Raw genomic sequence first — 15,896 nt, 5'->3', positions numbered from 1 at the left:
TAGATCATTCTTCTCTAAATCATGTCCAGGTCGAGCTCTGATAAGAGAACAAAATCTTGCCCATGCCGCAGGCAATTTCTCTTCATCTCCCTGATCAAATCTATAAATTCTCTGTAAAGCAGCATGTTGAGCACTAGCAGGAAAGTATTTTCGAAAGAAAACATCACGCAAATTAGATGGACTTTTAATAGAACCAGGAGGCAAATTATTATACCAAGTCTTAGCATCATCCTTTAATGAGAAAGGAAAATTTTTAATGACAAAGTAAGTACGCATCTTGACATCATCAGAAAACAAGCTACTCATAGAAGAAAGTTCATTCATGTGTTCTACAGCACTTTCTTTTTCAGTACCACAAAAGGGTGCTTTCTCTACAATAGCTATATGAGATAAATCAAGAGAAAAATCATAATCTTTATCCTTAATGCATATAGGAGATGTGGTAAATTCAGGATCTGGAGATAGCTTATGTTTAACAGTATATTATGCGAGAAACTTTTTAATGTTTCTTGCATCAGCAGTAGCATTGCATCTATTAATTAAATCATCATTAAGTTCCACATAATCTTCATCAGGATCATCACTAGAATAATCAAGTTCAGGTGAACTAACAGGTGTAGTGGCGTTTTCATTAGGAGTTTCAGCATTTTCAATTTGTCTAGACCTAGCAATTGTAGCATCTAGAAAGGATCCCAACGAACCACTATCATCAAGCACAGCAAAAACATTATCAATATTATGAGAGTTTTCAGATTCAGCAGAAGTACCACCAAGCGAAGCTTGCGGCGGTGAAACAAGTTGACTTATCACAGATGGTGAATCAAGTGTAGCAGAGGTACTCAGAGTTGTACCTTTTCTTGTAGTGGATGGTAATATGGCAACTTTAGAATCGCGAGCTTTACCCATGATGGAGAATTTGCAGCGAACAATATCAATCCAAGTGAACTTCCAAATAAAGCTATGCTCCCCGGCAACGGCGCCAGAAAACAGTCTTGATGACCCACAAGTATAGGGGATCGCAACAGTCTTCGCGGGTAGTATAACCTAATTTATTGATTCGACACAAGGGGAGACAAAGAACACTTGGAAGCCTTAACAGCGGAGTTGTCAATTCAGCTGCACCTGGAAACAGACTTGCTCGCAAGAGTTTATCAGTAGTAACAGTTTTATAGCAGTAGCAGTAGTGAAATAACAGTAGCAGAGTAATAGAGACAGCAGTAGTGATTATAGTAAACAGCAGGATTAAAATACTGTAGGCACGGGGACGGATAACGGGCGTTGCATGGATGAGAGAAACTCATGTAACAATCATAGCAGGGCATTTGCAGATAATAATAAAATGGTGTCCAAGTACAAAGCAATCAATAGGCATGTGTTCCAATTATAGTCGTACGTGCTCGCAATGAGAAACTTGCACAACATCTTTTGTCCTACCAGCCGATGGCAGCCGGGCCTCAAGGGAATCTACTGGATATTAAGGTACTCCTTTTAATAGAGTACCGGAGCAAAGCATTAACACTCCGTGAACACATGTGATCCTCACATCACTACCATCCCCTCCGGTTGTCCCGATTCTTGTCACTTCGGGGCCATTGGTTCCGGACAGCGACATGTGTATACAACTTGCAGGTAAGACCATAAACAATGAATATATTGATGAAACAATAACATGTTCAGATCTGAGATCATGGCACTCGGGCCCTAGTGACAAGCATTAAGCATAACAAGTTGCAACAATATCATCAAAGTACCAATTACGGACACTAGGCACTATGCCCTAACAATCTTATGCTATTACATGACCAATCTCATCCAATCCCTACCATCCCCTTCGGCCTACAGCGGGGGAATTACTCACACATGGATGGGGGAAACATGGCTGGTTGATGGAGAGGCGTTGGCGGTGATGATGGCGATGATCTCCTCCAATTCCCCGTCCCGGCGAAGTGCCAGAACGGAGACTTCTGGCTCCCGCGACGGAGTTTCGCGTTGTGGTGGCGTTCTGGAGGCTTTCTGGTGACTTCGACTTCTGCCCCGTGCGTTTTTAGGTCGAAGGCAATATATAGTCTGAAGGAGGGCGTCGGAGGCCAGCCGAGGGGGCCACACCACATGGCCGCGCGGCCCCCCCTGGGCCGCGCCGCCCTATGGTGTGGGGCCCTCGGGCCTCCACCTGGCGTGTCCTTCTGGCTCCGTCAGTATTCTGGGAAAATAGGGCCTTCTGCATAAATTCCGAGGATTTTCCTGAAAGTTGAATTTCTGCACAAAAACGAGACACCAGAGCAGTTCTGCTGAAAACAGCGTTAGTCCGTGTTAGTTGCATCCAAAATACACAAATTAGAGGCAAAACAATAGCAAAAGTGTTCGGGAAAGTAGATACGTTTTGGACGTATCAGGTTGCAATAGTACATCAGGTTCAGGTGATAGTTCCGGACTTCACTAGAATCTCCAGACTTGCTGATGAGGTTCTCACGGAATAGCTTGGCAAGGACAAGGTATGAATAGTACATCCCGGAGATGGTGGGAGGCCCAGCTGTTGGGTTAGTGGGGTAGCAAAAGGAGATGTCACCCCGAGAGTGGATCTTGTACCCTGGAGTACGGTCGCCACCACAACCCAAGGCCGCACAGAACTGTGTGTAGGTGCAAGAGTACTTCTCCTTGCCAGTCATCCAAGTCATGGTGCAGACTGCATCTTCATGAAAGTAGACAGTGCAATGGAACTGACGGACTAGCAGAGGACATTAGGTGGAATCTTCTTGTGTTTCATCAGGCTTGAGGATCACAAGGTCATATAGGCCCAGACCCTCCAAGGTTTCAACCACAAAGCGGTACTTTGTGGCTTCATGCAAGGCAAGCTCCTGAGGATTGATGGCCTTGGGCATCACAACAGTCCCATTCTTCATACTGTCATGATCATCATAGAAACCATGCCATAGGGTTGCTTGTGTCTTGGTCCAGAACAACTTGTTCCCACCCATGTAAGTCCGGCGCTCATGGCGATATGGATTCACCAACCTCACTTCCTGCCACTCACCGCGGTGTGCATCCGCAAGATTGAAAGTTGGCACTTCTTCATCATCTTCTTGGGCGGCATGCTTATCCTTCTTCTTACCACCCACTGACTTGGTTCTTCTCCTCTCCGAGCTGCCAGTGTCAGTAGTCTGATGAGCTGCAGGAGGTGCGCGAGCACTAGACCGGCGAGGTGGATTCTCAGTAGTACGGCCTCTCTTGGCAACAGTGCCCCGTTCACCACTCCAACTTCCTGTGAATGAGAGAATAGAACAAGGATAGCAGTGGGGTAAGTGTACATGTCATCAATAAGAGGGGAACAAAAAAGCATAGCATATATTCAAGTGTATTGATGAGATTGTGCGAAAAACTGGGCGATCCGGCGCACAGGCCAGTCCAACCGGGCGGCAGACCGGACGAGCCGGTTGCCAATCCGGTCAGACCGGACGTCACGCCGGGCCGGCCGGTTGAGGGGCCGGTTGACCGGGCGGAAAACCGGATCTGTCGAGTTGTAATGAGTTGCCCAGATTTTCTACCACAAATTCATGCAAAAACTCAAAAACTTGAACATAGACTATAGCAATAGAGTGGAGTATGTGCTTTGTGTTGTGAGACACTCTAAAGGCATGAGGACTTGCAAACCCTAACCCTAACCCTAAGATCTCCTCAAATCTTGTCAAGAAGTAGCAATGTGTGAAGAGGACTAGAAATTAGGGAGGAAGGGAGAGTACATTACCCGAAGACATTGTCCTCCCTGATCAAGAGAACAAGAAGAACACAAGGTAGGGCTTGAAAAACCAAGAACTCCAAAAATTCCCAAACTAGCTTGAGAGGGCTCAAATCCTTTGGTGGAGATGTCCCAAAGAGCCCGATCTATGGTTTGGTGGAGTTTGGGGGGTTCTTGTGGTGGGAAAGGCCTAGATCTTGGTGGAGGTGAGCAGGGCGCCGGCCATGGAGGTGTGGAAGTTGGGGAATAATGGGGAAGATGACCCCAAGGGGTATCCCTTCCCCAATTTATATCAAGCCGCGCGGCCGGTCGGGCGCCCGGTCGACCGGACCTGGCACCGGCTGATCCGGCCCAGAGCCCGGTTGGCGCCCGGTCAACCGGACCATCCGGTCAGGAACCCGATCCAACCGGGCCAGGGACCGGCCAGCCCAGATTTGTCTAGTTTTGCCTCGTTTTGCCCCTATGCTTTGTGTAAATGTGTGTGAGTGCTCAGATGATGACATGTACAAATAGATAGATAGATGATGATGAGATGAGCATAGACATGGGGTTGGAAACACAAAGTTCTCTAGGCATACCCATTGGAGAAAAAATCCAAACAAGATGTGAATAGCAACAATGGGCATGATTCGAAGTATATATCAAGAATCATAAGTCATTTGGAAATGATGTTTGCAATAAGATCATTTGGCCTTATATAGTCAAATCAAGTTGTAATGGAGGCTCAATGAGGGGCGGGGGATTACTCCCCCTATGTGAAAGCGCAAATGTCATGAGACCGCGAAGAGACATGCTTGGGTCCATATAATGACATTGGGTCTATTTATGTTGCACACATAGGTATGCATCATACCAAGACATGGTAGGATGACTATCCCCATATGTGCTATGCCTCTAAGCTAGATAGCAAGATAAATGCAAGAATATAGTGCAAGAATTTAATCAATCCAAGTTTTTAGGATCAAGAATACCAAGTTCTCCTCTCAAGTTAACAAAGCGGGCTTCATCCAAAGGCTTAGTGAAAATATCCGCCAATTGGTAGGTTGTTCCCACATGAGTGAGATCAATATCCTTATTGGCAACATGATCACGTAGGAAGTGATGGCGAATGTCAATATGTTTGGTGCGACAATGTTGAACCGGGTTGTTGGCGATCTTTATTGCACTTTCATTGTCACAAAGAAGAGGCACCGTACCAAGAGACACACCATAGTCTTTCAAGGTTTGCTTCATCCATAACAATTGAGTGCAACAAGATGCCGCGGATATGTATTCGGCTTCGGCGGTGGATAGGCCGGTGGAGTTTTGTTTCTTGGATGACCAACTCACCAATGACCGGCCAATAAATTGGCAAGCCCCGGAGGTAGACTTCCGGTCAACCTTATCACCGGCCCAATCGGAATCCGAATAGCCAATGAGTTCAAAGGTTGACCCCTTTGGATACCATAGCCCGAGAGTAGGAGTGAGAACAAGGTATCTTAGAATCCGTTTGACCGCCATTAAATGGCTCTCCTTGGGAGCGGATTGAAAACGAGCACACATCCCTACACTTAGCATGATATCCGGCCTAGAGGCACAAAGGTAGAGCAAGGATCCTATCATGGAGCGGTATACCTTTATGTCCACATCCTTCTCACCGTCACATGAGCCAAGTTGCCCCTTTACGGGCATGGGTGTCTTCATTGGACTCGCATTGGTCATGTTGAATTTCTTGAGCATGTCCCTCACATACTTTTCTTGAGAGATGAAGGTGCCTTTTGCAAGTTGCCTCACTTGGAAGCCTAGGAAGAACTTCAACTCTCCCATCATGGACATCTCAAATTTCCTAGTCATCAATAGCTCAAAAGCTTTGTTATGATTGGGGTTAGTTCCACCAAAGATAATATGATCAACATATATTTGACATATAAAGAGGCCACCCCCTTTAACCCGCTTGGTGAAAAGGGTGGAATCAACCGTACCCATGCAAAACCCATCATGTAGTAAGAAATCCCTAAGGAACTCATACCAAGCACGTGGAGCTTGCTTGAGACCGTAGAGTGCCTTATGGAGTAAATACACGTGGTTGGGTCGGCATGGGTCTTCGAAACCCGGGGGTTGAGCCACATATGCGGTTTATTTTAGGGGACCATTCAAAAATGCACTTTTCACATCCATTTGATATAATTTGAAATTGTGGAAAGATGCAAATGCAAGCAAAAGACGAATAGCTTCAAGACGGGCTACCGGCGCAAAGGTATCCTCAAAATCCATACCTTCTATTTGGGTAAACCCTTGCGCCACTAACCTTGCTTTGTTTCGTATGACAATTCCATTCTCATCTTGCTTGTTCTTGAATACCCATTTGGTCCCAATGACATTGATGCGATGATCCTTGGGTCTCTCAACTAGAGACCATACTTCATTACGAGTGAAACACTCCAATTCTTCTTGCATGGAAATTACCCAATCCGGATCGACCAAGGCTTCATGTACCTTAAGTGGTTCAAAACTAGACACAAAAGCATGATGTTGACAATAAGTGATAAGTAATGCATGGTGTCTACGAGTTACCACTCCTCTTGATATGCTACCAAGGACTTGATCCACTTTCATGTCACTTGCCCTTGTAGCGGCCTTGATCTTCCGAACGGTTCCTTCATGATCAATGAATTCATCTCTTGCTAGTGCTTGATCATGAGGGATCACTTGAGCTTGATCATGAGTTGAGGATGTTTCTTGATCATCATCATGGTCTAGCTCTGTGGAATGAGGATCTTCTTCTTGTTCTTCGGAACGTGACTCATCTTGAGTAGAGGATGGTTCTTGAGTTGCACTTCATGGTTCGGCTTGAGTTGAGCTAGGCTCCACTTGAGCCGTGCTTGATACATCTACTCCATCATCTTGATCATCATTATGAACTTCCATGGGCCGGATGTGTCCAATGCCCATATGCTTGATGGCACTAGATGGATCATCATCATTACCTGCAACACATGGAACAACTTGCTCCACTTGGGAGCCATTATCCTCCAAGAACACCACGTCACAAGATACTTGAATAGTCCCGGTGGACCAGTTGTAGTATCTATAGGCGTGAGAGTTCTCCGCATATCCAACAAATATACCCTCTATGGTTCTAGTTTCAAATTTACCGAGCTTTCCTTTGTTGTTCTTAACAAGACATTTGCATCCAAAAACACGAATGTACATGACATTAGGCTTGTTACCGGTAAGGAGCTCGTATGGAGTTTTGTTGTGGAGGGGACAGAGGAAGAGCCGGTTGGAGTAGTGGACGGCCGTAGCGATGGCTTCTCCCCAAAAGTTGTGGGGTGAGTTGAATTCACTCAACATGGTTCTTGCCATCTCAATGATATTCCGGTTCTTCCTTTCAACAACACCATTTTGTTGAGGGGTGTATGGCGCTGAAAACTCATGCTTGATGCCCTCATCATCAACAAACTCTTGCATAGTGTAGTTCTTGAACTCGGTGCCATTGTCGGTCCTAATTGCCTTGATCTCGGATTCATACATATGTTGAGCTTTCTTGGCGAAGATGATGAACTCTCTATGGGTCTCGTCCTTAGACTTAAGGAGAAAGACCCAAGAGTATCTTGAGTAATCATCAACAATGACAAGTCCATACTTGCTCCCACCAAGAGTATCATAATGTGATGGCCCAAAGAGATCCAAATGAAGGAGCTCCAAAGGCCTAGATGTGGTAACAATACTCTTGATAGGATGCTTCTTCTTGAGTTGCTTTCCGGCTACACATGCACTACAAACACGATCTTTCTCAAAAGAAATGCCGGTTAGTCCCACAATGTGCTCACCCTTTAGGAGTTGTTTAAGATTTCTCATGTTAACATGACCAAGGCGGCGATGCCACAACCAACCTTCGTCATGCTTGGCCGCCATTAGACATGTGGAGAAAGAGGGGCTCTCTTTCGAGAGGTCAACCACGTAAAGGTTGTTCTCCACATATCCAACAAGGACCAATTTGAGATTGTCACTCCTAAAGACTTGCACATAATATTTAGTGAAATATGAATTGTAACCGGCATCGGCAAGATGATATATAGAAAGTAAGTTATAGCCAAGGGATTCAACAAACATAACCGTCTCAAGGCACAAGTCCTTAGAGATTGCTACCTTGCCATACCCAAGTACCTTTCCCTTTGAGTTGTCACCAAAAGTGATGCTTGACTTCTTGTTGATATCTTCAATGAATTGATCAAGCACACTTCTTCCTCCGGTCATATGATTGGTGCATCCTGACATAGGTATCCCCAATGGGCCTGCCGAAGATAGTACCCGGGGTTTACTGAAGGCCCACGACTCGAAGAATAAGAAGATTCGGAAGCCCAAGTTGATATTAAGGAAAGTTAGAATTGTATTAGAGATGATGTTTGTAATCTTGCGGGATGAGTTGTAAGCCCTCTCGGACTCTGTAACTTGTACAATACGAATCCCTCGACTCCACCTCCTATATAAGGGGGAGTCGAGGGACAAAGAAAGCATCGAATCATTGTCTCTCAAACCCTAATTTTCATAATCGTCGAGTACTTTTCAGCTGAAACCTTCGAGATCTACTTGCCCTCTACTTCCAACTAAACCCTAGTCTACAACCCGTAGGCATTGACAAGTTAATCCCTTGTCAATTGTCGCCGTCTGTGGGGATTAGAGGCATCAAGGATCTGATCTCGATGGCACGTTCAAGATCGTTGACTTCGTCAACTGCAAGCAACGCGATGGATCGAGGTAAACAGATCGCAACTGGTCCTGTCGATTTTGTTCCTCACCCGCCCTCCTGTTTGGATGCATATGCGTATCTGGAGGAGCCTATGGAGATGACGTTCGGAAGGTTTCACTTTCGCGTCGAGAAAGAGGGAGCGTATCGTGTAGAAATTCCGATCTCGTCGGGATTGTCGGCGGTCGATTCCGATTTTTCGCACTCAACATCGTCGATCGAGTCGGAAGAGGAGGAAACTTCATCGCCACGCTTCATCAGCAACAGGGCAAGCGAAAAGCTCGCCAAGATCTTCAGCGACATGTCGTTTGAGTCATCCGCGGACTCCTATATAAGCGATGACTCAAGCAGTGTCGACAGCTTCGACTTCATCGACAAGTCCGCCAAAGTGGGCAAGGTCTTCACCAATCTTTATGATGGTGTCACCAAACCCAGCATAGATCTGAATACAAAGTACCATCAGATTTATGTCATCGGAGAGCCAAGCCGTGATCAAGAGGAAACATCTGAGGCTTTCGACGATTTGGGAAAAATCCATACGTCGATCCCTCTGATTTGCGACGAGGTCTAGGCAACAAATATATCGGATCTGAGCCTCGAGATAGAGTTCAACTTCCGCAAGCAGCATGGGATAGAGCCGCAAGAGCTATGGATGGCTCAGAACCAATGGCCACCACAGCCACGCCAGAAGAGTTGCAAGCATATCAATATAGGCTCGCACGAGCTGCAAGGGAATTGGAAAAACAGACAGCAGCTCTAAATAGAAGAAAGGAGGCAGCCTCTGCATCAAGCAGGCGAAGGGCAGAGCTGAGTCGACAATCTGGAACTTCGGGAGATAGCCACAGGGAAGCTCGGAACAGAGCAAGATCAAGGTTGCAAAACATACCTGAAGGAGAAAGAGAGTACTTGGTTCAAAACCTCGATATGTCTTTTATGTCGATAGACACGAGAGGGAACATCATCCCCAAGACACCAGAAGCTGGGTATATGGCGACGCAGGCTTTTATCCTCGCATCCAGGCCACCTCCAGGAGATCCAAGGGAGGCATTGTACAACATGGCAATGGCAGGAGTTGGATCCATGGGAACGGCGTTTGCATCAACACCCCCCCCCCCGAAGGAACATCAAGGCAAAATAGTCCACGACCTGCGGCAGCAACAGCAACAGCTCCCGAAGGACCAAGTGGAGCAAGAGACACGGCAGCACAAGCAAGGGTCGACAGAGCGCGACAAAGTAGAAGGGAACATCGGCATTCCCCAGAGCTAAACGACGAGGATATGTGCGGCTTGCCATGCTTCACAAGGAGAGTCCGAAAAACTCGAGTCCCTTCGGGATTTAAGTTGCCTGATAATTTCAAGAAATTCGACGGCCTGCAGGATCCAGAGGATTGGCTAGTTGATTACCTCGAGACGGTGAAGCTCACAGGAGGGACCAGAGCAACAGCTATGCAAAGCATCCAGGTGCATTTGAGTGGAGCCGCGCGGTCTTGGATAAAGAAACTTCCTCCAGGATCTATCGACAGCTGGGATAGCTTCGAGGACGTGTTCGTCAAGAATTTCCGGTCCACCTGCAAAAAACCTGCATCACTAGAGGAATTGAGGGCGTGCCGACAAAAACCAGACGAGCCAATGAGAAAATATATCCAAAGGTGGAATATCATCAAAAACTCGGCAGAGAATATATCTGACGAGAGAGCAATAGATGCGTTAGTCGCAGGAATCAGGCGAGGTGATTTTGTCGAGGACTTGGGGAGGACCAATCCAAAGACAGTATCCGCATTAATGGAGATAGCAAACAGATGGGCAGATGGAGAAGATGTTGTTCACAACAAACGGCATAGGTCGCCAGAGGAAGACCGCGGCCGAAATTATCAAAGTAGGCGACGATTTCCTCGGCAGTACCCAAGTTATGATGCCCCCGGGCAAATTTCGGCTGGCTTCCGAGCAAGTGCCGGAGGAAACAATAGAGATGATTACCAGAGGAGCAACGAGCAGCGAGGCGACAATAGAGATGACTCTCGAAACAACAGGCAAAGTAGCGGATCAAGGTTCCAGAGGCCTTTCGTGTCTCCCGAGGAGATGATGAACGGGCCGTGTCAGATGCACTTCTATCTCGACAATAACGAAAAAAGACAGTCAGGACATCTGCAGAAGGATTGTCGAAATTTCCAGGCAATGTTAAGGTGGGCAGTTAATGCTCAAGCAGCACACAGAAATCCTCAAGGACCCAGGAGTGAGATTCACTTGCCACCTCCTCCCGCGATTACGGACGAAAATCGACATCAGCTCAGAATAGCGGCAGCACCTGCACCACCGCCTTATGTTGATCCTAACTCTAACGGAGCGGTCTCGATGATTCAGAAAGGAAGGCCATCCAATAGAGCTCAGAAAGTAATCTCGCGACAGGTGTTCATGGCAGAAAAGATGCCTCCGCCAACAGTCGAGTATCTTAATTGGTCAGGGCAAGACATTGGCTTCACCATAGTGGATCATCCACAGCAAGTCCCTCGACCAGGGCAATCAGCACTGATCTTACCAGCAGTCATCGCAGGATTCGATGTATCTCGCGTGTTTATAGATGGTGGCAGCAGTTTAAACCTTATGTATGCAGATACATTAAGGAAGATGAACATATCCCTAGCAAACCTGAAACCAACCGATACACGATTTCACGGTATTACACCAGAGAAGCCAAGTTATCCGCTGGGGAAGATCAATCTCGACGTTCAGTTTGGGACCCGAGAAAACTACAGAATCGAGAGGCTGGAGTTCGAAGTCGTGGATTTTCCATCACAGTATCACGCTCTGTTGGGACGACCAGCGTACGCTAGGTTTATGGCGGTACCACATTACACGTACCTGTTATGGAGGATGCCTGGACCTAAGGGACCAATCATAGTCAAAGGAAGCTTCGCGCTAGCCGATATGTGTGATAAGGATTTTCATCGACTGTCAGAAACTTTCGGGATGCAAGCAGAGTACATGGCGTCAAGGCTCACGACTGATTATGACGTACTGCCAGATGTCGGAAGGCCAAATAAAGAATCAACTTTCAACACTGAGAAAAACTCTAAGGAGGTGCAGATTCACCCGACAGACCCGAAAAAGACGACGTCCATCGCAAAAGACATGGACCTCGCATAGGAAAGCGCGCTCGTCGAGTTCCTCCATGAGAACTGGAAAATCTTCGCATGGTGTCCAGCTGACATGCCAGGAGTACCCAGGGAACTTGCCGAGCACCACCTAAACTTAGATCCACTAGCGAGACCAATCAAACAACCTTTGCGGCATTTTTCGGAACCAAACCGCAAGGCTATGCTGTCGGAAATCGATCGACTAAGAGAAGCTGGTTTTATCAAGGAGCTGCATACAGAGGCCACATGGGTAGCAAACCCAGTGTTGGTGCTGAAGAAAAACACTAAAGTCCTTCGCATGTGCGTCGATTTTACGTGTCTCAATAAACATTGTCCAAAGGATCACTTTCCCCTCCCGAGGATCGATCAAATTATCGACTCCACGGCAGGATGTGAACGTCTTTCCTTCCTGGATGCGTATTCTGGTTATAACCAGATCAGATTGAAAGAAGAAGATGAGGTCAAAACAGCGTTCATCACACCGTACAGCGTGTTTTGCTACAGAACAATGCCTTTTGGTTTGAAAAACACGGGAGCAACATATCAGAGGATGATGCAGAAGTGTTTGGCGACACAGATTGGGAAAAACATACAAGTGTACATCGATGATGTCGTCATAACATCAAAGAAGGGGACAACGCTAATCGAGGATTTGAAGAAACCTTCGACAACCTCGACAAGTTCTGCCTCAAGCTGAACCCGACAAAGTGTTCCTTTGGTGTCCCTGCAGGAGAACTTCTTGGGTTTCTAGTCTCAGCAAGAGGGATTGAAGCAAATCCCGAAAAAATCCAAGCTATCGTAACAATGAGGAAGCCAACAAAGTTGAAAGAAATACAGCAGCTAACTGGGCGAGTCGCAGCTTTAAGCAGATTCGTCGCCAGGTTAGGAGAAAAAGCCCTACCGTTCTACGCTCTAATCAAGCAAGGGGAGAAATTCCAGTGGAACGAAGAGGCCGATAGAGCCTTCGAGGATTTGAAGCGCACAATTTCGACACCACCAATCTTAGTGGCGCCGAAAGAGAAGGAACCTCTCCTGCTATACATCGCAGCCACACCTCAGGTGGTTAGCACGGTGCTAGTCGTTGAAAGAGAAGAAGAAGGAAAACTCCATGGAGTGCAAAGGCCGGTATATTTCATCAGTGAAGTTTTATCGCCTTCCAAACAGCGGTACCCACAGTACCAGAAGTTAGCATATGGAGTGATCACAACAGCAAGAAAATTGCGCCATTATTTTTCGGCACACCCGATAATAGTGGTCAATGAAGCACCTCTATCAAACATATTGAACAATCCAGAAGATACAGGGAGTGTCTCCATTTGGGGAATAGAACTTCCCCTCGGGACATCACGTACGAAAAAAGAAAGGCAATCAAGTCGCAAGTTCTGCCAGATTTCATTGCAGAGTGGATGGAGCTGCAAAATACAGGACCCCTAGATTTATCGAGAACTTGGACCATGAACTTCGATGGATCCAAGAGAGTAGAAGGAGCTGGCGCAGGGGTGATACTCATATCACCTGAAGGCGACAAATTGAAGTATGTCCTATGAATGACGTTCCCAAACGCATCTAACAATGAAGCAGAATATGAAGCCCTCATACACGGGATGAAGATGGCGAAAGCTTGCGGCGCAACTCGACTAAAAATCTTTGGCGACTCACAATTGGTAGCTCAGCAGGTTATGAACCAATGTGATGCAGTCAATGACAGCATGATAGCATATAAGGAGGTGTACAACGAGATTGAGAAGCTATTTTGTGGATGCGAAGTAAATCACATCAGTAGGCTGAGCAATGATGAAGCTGACGTTCTCGCAAACATCAGGTCGCAATGCCTTCCAATCCCGCCAGGTGTATTTTGGGAAGAAATAGCGGAGAGATCCACAAAGCCAAAGAAGGCGCAGAAGAAAACGAAGGAGGAGAAAACTTCGGCGCCCCTCAAAGAAGTTCCAGATGAAGAAGAGGACCAGGAACTGGTGATGATGGTAGAAGTTCTATGGATGCAAACCTACATATCGTATATCCTAAGGAAAGAAATACCCGACGATCCAGTTGAAGCAAGGCGGGTTATTCGACGATCCAAAGCCTTTACAGTGATCAAAGGGGAGTTATACAAACGAAGTATTTCGGGCGTCTTGCAGAGGTGTGTTACACCCGAAGAAGGAAGGATAATCCTAAAGGACGTGCACGAGGGAATATGTGGTCACCACGCGAGCAGTCGAGCTATTGCCGCCAAGGTTTTTCGGGCAGGATTTTACTGGTTGACAGCAATCGAGGATGCAAAAGAGATAGTACGAACCTGCGACGCGTGCCAAAGATTCGCCGCAAAACCTCACTCTCCGGCAGCAGAGCTGATGCCAATACCATTGTCTTAGCCCTTTGCCCAATGGGGACTCGATATGGTGGGAAAATTGCACAAGGCTTCGCCAGGAGGATATGAGTACATGTTGGTTGCTGTCGACAAATTCACCAAGTGGATAGAAGCGAAGCCGATAAACTCACCAGATGCAGCGTCGGCAATAAAATTTGTGAAGGGCATCGTTTTTCGGTTTGGAGTACCTCATAGCATCGTCACAGACAACGACAGTAACTTTACGTCTAAGGAGTTCAAGGCATACTGCGCAGAAGTAGGCATCAAATTGCACTTCACGTCAGTTGGGCACCCGCAAACCAACGGCCAAGTCGAGAAAGCCAATGGTATCATCTGCAACGGCATTAAAAAGCGCCTGCTAGGACCGCTTGAAAAGGCTCGACATACTTGGCCAGAAGAATTGCCAAGTGTTTTGTGGAGTATCCGAACAACACCAAATACGGCGACACAAGAAACTCCGTTTTTCTCGTCCACGGAGCTGAGGCCATATTACCAATCGAAATAGAGCATGATTTCCCAAGAGTGGCAGAGTATGACGAGGAAACCTCAAGAAAAGCTTTGGAGGATGATGTGGACGCACTCGATGAAGCTCGAGATGAAGTACTATCACGAGTCACCAAGTACCAGCAGGACTTGAAAAATTACCACAGTCGACGATTGCGGCCAAGATCTTTCCAGGTCGGCGATTTGGTCCTACGGCTCAACCAGCAGAGTACTGAAAAGCTCGAGTCACCATGGTTGGGCCCTTACATCGTCACGGAAGTAATCGAAGGAGGAGCATACAGGATCAAGGACAAGAAGACGGGGGTTCCCGAGAAAAACCCTTGGAACGTGGCGCAGCTCAGGCGGTTCTACGCTTAGAGTCGAAATATAGTCCTCCTTTGTAAAAATACAATGTACTGAAATGCCCGCGAGTTTTCAGACGCACTCTTTTCCTTTTCAGGGCACCGAGTGGGGCTGGAAAGGTTTTTAATGAGGCGGGCTCGCGGTGCTGCAATATATTAAAAGATAGTGTTGAGATACATCTTTTTTCTTCGACAGGCTCGGGGGCTCATAACCCATCGACAGCAAAATATATATATTCTCGCAAAAAAGAAAAATCTTCGAGATAACAAAATAGTATAAGTTCCAGCCAAAGGCTCGGGGGCTTCACAATATAGACTACACTTTACAATATAAACAACTTCGTCAATACAAAAGAGTTCGACAAAAAATATAGACATAACTTTTCGCAATATAGTACAACTCAGTTAAGGCCTAATATACTATCTATGGATAAACCTCTGGTTGTCTTGTGCTCAGCATAGGTCCCCTTGACGAAAAATTCAGGATCCATCCGGAGAAGTTCATCCATCATGGCTTCGGCTACAGGAGTCACCATGTCATTGATTGCGTCAATGTTATTTTTTCGTCGCGATTTTTTGGCCAAACAGTCAGCAACAATCTTCGTCAGGTCCAATTTGGGATGGAAAATATGTATCATGATCATGGCGAATCTTGCTCCAGCAGTCAACTGAGCTCGCACAAAGATATGAATACGAGGAGCATCTCTGAATTTTTCCATCAATCCAAGAAGAGTTTCGGGAGCTTCATCTCGAGGGAACAGAGTCTTGTAAACAAGGGTCAAGGTTCTCGTGCAAAAGTTGAGAAATTCGCGAACCTGACAGGCGCGATCTTGGAACCGGACAATCTGTTGGGTTCGCTCGGGAGTGGCCCAGAACAAGCAGCCATGGTTAAGAGAAAGATTGACAAGCAGGTTCGTTCTCACATTCACCCTTTCATCTTCAGCAGCAGTGTCAAGAACAGAACCTATTGAGCGACAGGGCAAGAAATTCAAAAAAGAGGGGTACAGCAAAAAACATAGACAGGGCTATGTTGAAAAACATACCTAACATATTCACACTAGCTTCAGTCATTAGCTCGAGCATACTAT

Source organism: Lolium perenne, chromosome 4, assembly GCF_019359855.2.
Source record: "Lolium perenne isolate Kyuss_39 chromosome 4, Kyuss_2.0, whole genome shotgun sequence".
Lineage (NCBI taxonomy): Eukaryota > Viridiplantae > Streptophyta > Magnoliopsida > Poales > Poaceae > Lolium > Lolium perenne.
The sequence above is the reverse complement of the archived record's forward strand: the minus strand, read 5'-3'. Positions refer to the sequence as shown.